Raw genomic sequence first — 8,652 nt, 5'->3', positions numbered from 1 at the left:
TCATCTTCAGAGATAAAGTCTTTACAAAAATCTCCTTATGGACACATATGTCTATAGCTTTTAAAGAATCAAACACTTTAATTTGGAGACCTAAAACAACCTTTTATTGAAGATCAAACATCAAAACAAACCCAAAAAAGTTTGGTGTGCCTATAGAGGTTGGTGGTGCATATGCCAACCTCCATACTATAAAAAAATCTTATAGTATTATAGGTCCCATGTTATGATATGGATGACCCTATTGCGACGTGACACTCCATGCCGTATAGTATAACAAATAAGGCAAGTCTTGCCCAACATGTTAGGGGTGGTAATGCAACACAAGGCTTATGGTACAATGGGCTCTAGTTATGGTAGGGTTAATTATTGAAGCCTTTCTAAGGAAAATGAAGTTTTTGGTAATTACTTCATACTGTAAAATGAGTACTCCTCCCAACACATCAAACACATATCAAAACGCACCAAAACACAAGTAAACAGGTAATCAGATAACAAATCCAAAGATATAGCAATAGTGTTCTAGCTTCCTGCAAGCATTCTAATAAGTTGTCTATAGGTTATAATTGAAGAATTATATGAGTATGCTTTATATTTACCATTGAAGTAGATCTTGTGTTAGAATTTTATCTAATACAAGTCTCTTTATTCTTCTTCTATATATGACCTAATCTCTTGTGCCATAACACAATCAAATCTCATTGGTTAATTTTCTTTTAGTTACTCATTTAATTAATTGACAAATTCATTAAATGAAGCTATTGTGTTAATTAAATAAAGATTATTTTAATCTAACAAAGAACCGAAACTAATGAATTTTCAATCATGAAACAAACTAAATTTTCCATTCTTGAATGTACAAGAATAATATGATTTGTCCAAAGTAGAAATAAAAATAAAATTCTGCCTAAAATACAATGTAATAACCCGACCAAGCCTGGTCCAAGTCCCAGCCACACCTGAACTTTGAACAGGTTTAGTCATCACCTACATAAATGTACCTTTCACCACCACTTGGCTCTCAACAATTCAATTAACCTTACAAAACACACTGTTGTGATTGCTACACCAAAATCTATCCACTACATGTGCCTTAAAACCGCTAGTTAAATTAGTCTGAGAACATAAAAGAAACCGCTAGTTAAATTAGTCTGAGAACATTAAAGGCATACCTTCTTTAGCACACCATGCATGATAATGGTGCATTGCTTATTCTTAAGCCCTTTAGTTCCATAGAGTAAACAATTAATGCATTATGGTTTATCCAACTTCTTTTATTGTACTTTTTAGTTGTTCCATTTGCAGCTTCCATATCCTTTTTAATTTTTCTTCCCTTACCCTTATCTTTAAAGATTAAGGCTAAGTGAGTACTCTCTGTCATATCTTGGTTCAACTTTTTCTCTTTCTGAATACAGTTTTGAGATGAGCTCAGTAGAGACCAATCTCTTTCTGACAATTGTAGCTCACTTTAAACTAAATAAACTATACTAGAAGTGATTTCCAAATGAAATGTACTAATAAGTCCTTAAAAAGTTCTAGCTTTTAAATGCTTTTAACTTTGAAGCAAGAAAAGACATATCCATAACGTACTCCTTAATATTATCTTTACTATTATACCTTATTGAAATTAGACTTGTTAAACCTTTCTTTTAATGACAAATCTTTTTTCAATGTCCAAAGGGAAATACTTAGCCATTTTTATCTGTTAAGATATTGTACTCCTAAATGCCTCTAGAATGGCCTTGTTCTTGATTATCATACATATGCAATTCGATCTTTCCCATCTTCTCACATCCCTCTTTTGATTAGAGGTACTATTATTAGTAAGAGTGTATGAGGATCAATCCTTAAAGCAAGGTTCAGATTCATGACCACAAGGAGTATTAATAGATTTTTTTTTTATAATTTGTAGTTAATGTTTTTCAATATAAGAATATGGTTGCAATCATATTAATAGGAAAATTCATAATTGAATAGAGAACAACAAACAAAACAAGCTTACATAAGTCTCAAAATAATAATTAATTCAAATAAGATAGATTCCATCTTAAGATACTCGAACTCTATTAATATTTTGTCTTTAAATAAAAATATTGACTTCTAAGTGATATCATGGTTCAATAATCAAATATTAATGATAAGAACATATCAAATAATAAATCTTTCTTTCAAGCGATTTATTACTCACATGAAAAATTAAAAAGCCATCACAATTTTATTACTACATGCGCATAAGCAATTCTGTTAAATATTAACCTTCTTTTGAGACGATAAATATTCACATCAGTTACATGCACACAACCAATTATATTGTAAAATTAAATTAATTTTCATAAGAGATGTCACTATATATATATATATATATATATATATATATATATATATATGTATATATATAAGTCAACCCAAAAAATCAATGGTCAAAGTTATTTTTAATGTTAACGATCAAAGTGGGTTGACTTAACTCTAACATACTTAATTACTAATAAGCCTAAACCCATAACATAATCTAACAACCCAAGACATCCGCCTTACAAGATCCTTAAATCCTTTTGTCTTAGACTTATAACTTTGGTCGCTAAAAACCATCACTTGCAAGTGTACAGGGTAATTGTAGTATAGAATAGTGAATCAAGGTCGATTCCACATCGACAACTCAATTGATATTTAGTAAAAACCTGTGTAAGCTAAAAGAATTAAATTGTAAAGATTAGGAATTGAAATAATAAAAGAAATTAATAAAAATGATGAAAGTCTAATAGTTAAAAACACTAGAGATCCATATTTCATTTAATGGCAATCATCATGGAAGTCAAATCAAAATTTCAATTCTTAAATGCAGTTGTTCCTAAGATATTCCAATACTCTTTTAAGCTATTAGAATATGTTCAATTAAGATATCACTCATTCTCAAGGGTAATAAACATAATCAAACCCGTTAAGCAATAATTCAAGCATCATAGTTTATTAGGTATATTTCTTTATCTAAAATCACGATATGTAACCTTCTAGCTCTAGATCTACTTTCAGTCCATCATACAAACCCTAGAATAAAATACTATGGTGATCAATCACAATATTCACAATAAGCACAAGAAGATTAAATCAAGAACTAAAGAGAATTATCATTTAAATCCAATCAAAAATCCATTAAACTACATCCTTCACTCTAGTAGAGAGATTAGTTACTCATACTAGATAAATAATAAACACAATAAATAACTAAAAAAGCATAATGAAGATTAGGAGTTAGAGAAAACACTACTTTAATCTCAAAAGAATTATGAAATCTTATTTCAATCTTGTAGCAATCTCCATTTCCTCTCTCTAAAAAGTGTTGTTCTCTCTAAAACTAATAATCACCCCTAACCCTAAGTTATAATAATGTATTTATAGGGCAAATACAAAAAGAAAAATTAAACATAACTCTTAAATATATCTTTTTCTATTTTTTTACATTGCGGACTATTGTAGGACCTTATAGAAATCGAATTTGGACTTGGTTTCTTTATAAGAGTTGTGGCCCTTGAAAAGTATATTATTTTAGACCTCTATAGCTCTAGATAAGGCCCAAAAACCGAGGTTGACCTAAATAGAAACGGACAGCACAATATCTAACTTCGATCCAAGTCTTCTCATCCTTAAAAATCTAATATGAAGTTGAACTTTTCACAAGCATTATAGCTTAGGAAGTTCTCTACAAAGTTGATGAAAACTACTTTTTAATTCTAGACCTTTACGATCACAAAAAATCTCAACGAAGCTAATGCGAACAATGCTAAAATTCGTCATTTTCTTCATAAACTCCTTTCTCGATATGAACTAGTTCTCCATCCAGTCATGATCCTTTTTAAGCACCTGATCCGATCATAGAACCGGTTCACAACAGAAGGTCAAGTTTTCTTTAAGGTTCAATTGGTTCTTCGACTAGTTCTGATCCAATTGCTTCCTTTGAATCGGTTGGTGAGCTGGTTCAACTTAAAACTTCAATTTTTGTGACTCAAGTCACTTCTCTAATATTTGACACTCTCCTAAATCAATCCAAGTCGATTTATATTCAAAAAAGGTTTCAGATTTTCTTGATATTGCCAAAATATCTTCAAAACAAATAAATAACAATTAAGTAACTAAAATCATATTAAAACTCTATGTATCACGACCTGATCTATGGGCCTGTGACCGGCACTAGGGAATGTGTAGGCGTAAGATCACCGAAACCCGTAGCAAGCTTGACCATTCACTAACTCAAACAAATTGTAATCTGGACTCTATCCATATTGCAATATTCCATAAGTAACCTTTAACCGTCAGATACTACATATTTAATTCGGTCTGCCAGCATAATTAGGTAAGACCTGAATTTACATGAAATTACAAAATGAGAAGCCTGAAATTTCTACTGCGGAGAATCTAGAATTTTAAAAATCCAACATACCAATAAAATCAGCTATATTAAATCCGAAGATGAAGGAAGTCGAGCTGCTAGAGAAAAATAACTGTAGGAAACTAACAAACAATTGAAAAACAGTTAAATTTCAAACTATCAGTCTCGAGAGTGAGTTAAAATCATATATCCAAAAAAGAATACAATTATTTCAATAAAACATTTGTTTAATCAAAATAAAATACTAAGTCATGCAAATATACGTGCCATGCCATGCTTTTATAAAATAAATTTTACATACTACGGAGCGAGTACCTCAGCAGAATCTTAACTCCCAATACTAACAGCCTTAGCCTTTCGGTTCTCTCACTCCAATAAGACTGGCGTCTAGAGAACAGAGCTCAACCAGGATCCTTAAATCCAGTCTGATCACTTAATTTCCAATAAAGCTGGTGCCCAGAAAATAATGCTCGACCAAGTACCTTTACTCCGACAATCATACTCTATACAGCCTAGAGAGTTGAACTCTACCAGGGCAAGTCCTAAATCATTCTTTTAATACCTGTCTCAGATTCATACCGGTGTGCACGCGGTCCTGATGCAACCCATTAGGTGGCATGTTCTACTATCGTCTCATCTCGAGTCAATATGTAAACATAACGTCAATGATGTAGAAAATAATATAAATATGAATAGTAATTAAATAAATTATTTAAATCTTAAATCATTTAATCAGAACTGCTAAATAAAATTTTAGCATGACACATGTACAGCAGATATATGACTTTAACTCACAGCTCTAATAACCTCCTTACTCTACTCCTAAGCTTCGGGTGGAGCGAGTTGAAACGATGGATTATCTATTTTATAGGAACAATTCAATCAATAAAAGTAAAACATTTAATAAATAACCCTAGGCTTAGACTCCTAGAACTGACTTTCTAAGAATTTCGACTTGAATAAATTCTACCAAAAATTTAGCGGGAGTCGGGACAACTGTTTACTCTCGGTATAACAGGTCCAGGACCTGCCAGAAATACTTTTAGTATTCAACAATTAATTAACGGGAGTCGGGCCACCAAAACTACATCATTTTTTTCGACTTTGCAACACGGCACGGATCATAACTATTGGCAGATGGTCAGACCTACCACTATTTTAACAAAAAAATCATCATATAATTTTTTAGTGTCCAACACAATAATTAATCAAATAAATTTTAATTAACAATCTCTAAAAATCAACGACTAGAGAATTACCGAGACGCTTGATCAATCGGTCGACTCCCCTCCAGCTACCGAAGTCCAATCGATGATCCGAGTGCGCCTACGGACTCGAGACAACGCGCAGATGATGATTCCAGCACCCGATCCTCTAATCTGACCCCTGATCATCCGAAGAAATTCACAGACGATCTCGGCCGTCGATTTTCAATTGGAGTCTGATCGCTACAAAACTAGTACCATTGGGAAGCTTGAGCTGAGGGGATTCTGGATATGCCCTTTGATCGGCCGAAGCTCGTTGGAGATGGCCGAAAAAAGCCTAAATCCCGGCTACCCCTACACTAATTACCTCATCGGATTTTCCTCCTCCGGCCACCATTTGCGTCTTGCTGCTCCCAAAAGGAAGCCCACTCTTCGACTAGTCGATCGCAACCACAAGTAGCTGCTACACAGACGGATACGCCATGAACGGCACCGAACCGCTGTGGCCGTTTCTTACTCTCTTCGCCACACCTTTGTGTCGGTGCTGCACTTTCTCAACGCCGACCGGACTCTAACGCACCTCCGACGCCTTCCTCCTCTACCTGCCATGGACGGCAGCCGCCAAGCTCTCCTCCTCCCACTCTTCTTCTTCTTCTTCCCCGATTTCTCTTTCTCTTTTCTTTCTTTTCTTTATCGCTAATTAGTCCCTCAACTTTTACTCAATAACCATTTAGATCCCTCATTCTTTTAAATTACTAACTATTACTCCTTATAAAATTCTTGTTTAACCCTCCAGCTTTCCTTCAGCATTTCAATTAAGCCCCTAACTACTTAATTTAGGTCAAATTACAATTATTAAAAATAGAAAATTACTTAACTACCCTTGCTTTTAATGGTGAAATTACTAAAATGCCCTTACCGATATATTTAATTATAAAAATACCAACCATGAAAATTCTCATTTAAACTCTATATTAAAGAAATTATACTTTTAGACCTTATTTTATAATTAATTATCAAATTAATCCTAACACTTAATTAACTTAAATAATCAATTTGTCGATTATTTTCCAATTTGATCCAACACCATTTGCTAAATAAAATTTGCTATTCCCTAATAAATTCTTTCATAAAAATATTATTTACTATTTCTTTCATAACTTTTAAATATAGTATTTAATTCATATATTCATATTGGGAGAAAATTAAATGTGACATATCTATCTATATATATATATATATATATATATATATATATATATATATAATTTATCCTCTAAAGAATTTACTTAATTAATTTCTTAAAAATCAAACTAATTAGATATAGAAAATAACTCCCTTTATTTTTATCTAGCATTGAAATTCTATTTTAAATCATCACAATTCAATTACTCAAAATAAAGCTAAATTAAATTAAATAAAAAACTCGTTATTAGTTATTACTAATAATAATATTATTATTATTATTATTAAAAAGAAAATTTCGGGTATTACACTATGAATTATAAGAATATTGCCTAATAAACACACCATAATACCATAATTATATGCTTATAAAATAGAGTTATCAAACTCCTCCATACTTGAATTGTTACTTGTCCTCAAGTAATAACTACCTACAAAACTAAAATAACTCTAAACATTACTCAAAAATTCTTATTTGACCAATTTCCAAGAATAGCAATCTCATAATTGCCAACCAACAATTGGACAAGAAAAGTGGAGATAATTATCCAATTCAGGTTTAACAATCAATTGAGCTCCAAGTGTGTGTGTGAAATCTTAAAGCACATTCAACACAAAAATTTGATTGAACTACTTATGAAATCATTCTTCACAATTGCCTAGGTCCTCAATATCATCATTTACTCATGTTTTTCAATTTTCACCTAAGAGATTTTTAACTTTATACTATTTTTTTCTCTTTCTTTTTCTTCATTCCTCCTTTTGAGTAATTGTTTATTTCACTTTAAATAAACACATTTCTTTTCTATAGTCGTTCATAGCCTTTTGATGCGAATATTAACACTTTTGATGAAAGCACCCGGTTACTCAGCGTATAACAATATTAAAAAATTTTGCTTACTCATAATGATCGATCACCATTTGATGCGAAGATCAATATTTATGATGAAGACTCATGGTTATTAAGCGACTAAATACTAGTGGAGTATAAATTTAACTCAAAATCTCATTCAATCAATAACAATAAATAGAGACAAAAGCACAAAACAACAATTAATTTTCCAAGAAAATTGATAAAATAATAACTTGTAATTTTCTCAGCTACCTATATTAATCATGCCAAGGTCTTATGTGCAATAGTTATAAGACTTAAATTCTACATAATGATGGAAAATTGTATCAACCTTCTAGATCAAAAGTTGGCTACAATATGTTCGTCATAGATTTTCAAGGGAATTAATCAAGAAAGAATCCGAGTAATAGATAAGATACTTAAAAATAAAATAAAACGACACAAAATAAAATAAAACATCACAAAATTAAAAATTTAGCAAAATATTTAGCTTTATTTCTCTCCCCACACTTAATATTGACATTTTTTCTAATGTCAAATTGTTCAATCATACACAAATAAAAGAGAAGGAAAGTCTCCTGATTTAAGTACATCCACCTTCATTATTTGATCCTTTCTTGTCTTTAGAATCATCGTCAAATTGCACATGTGTAGACTTTTTTTTGATTTAGGATCCATTGATTGAGTGGACTATCATCTTGCCTTATTCTATTCCTATAAAAATAAAGAAAATACTGCAAAAAAAAAAACACTAAAAGAAAACAATACTGAAATTCAATAAACTAAAAAAAAAATTTGGCCTGCCTCCTAAGAAGCGCTTGTTTATAGTCCATACATTAACTTTGGCCTAGCTTTTCCTTTATTCAAGGTGGCTCTTTCAACTTCTTCCTCCACATCTTACTAACAATTCTTTAAAAATTTCAAGAATTAGCATTCTTTTTCTTTTTTAGCAATTTATCTTCTTCTGTAACAATTAAGTAAGTAGAAATAATTACAGGAGAAGTACCATTGGCACCTAAAAATTCAGA

This window comes from Ricinus communis, chromosome 8, assembly GCF_019578655.1.
Source record: "Ricinus communis isolate WT05 ecotype wild-type chromosome 8, ASM1957865v1, whole genome shotgun sequence".
Taxonomy (NCBI): Eukaryota; Viridiplantae; Streptophyta; class Magnoliopsida; order Malpighiales; family Euphorbiaceae; genus Ricinus; species Ricinus communis.
The sequence above is the reverse complement of the archived record's forward strand: the minus strand, read 5'-3'. Positions refer to the sequence as shown.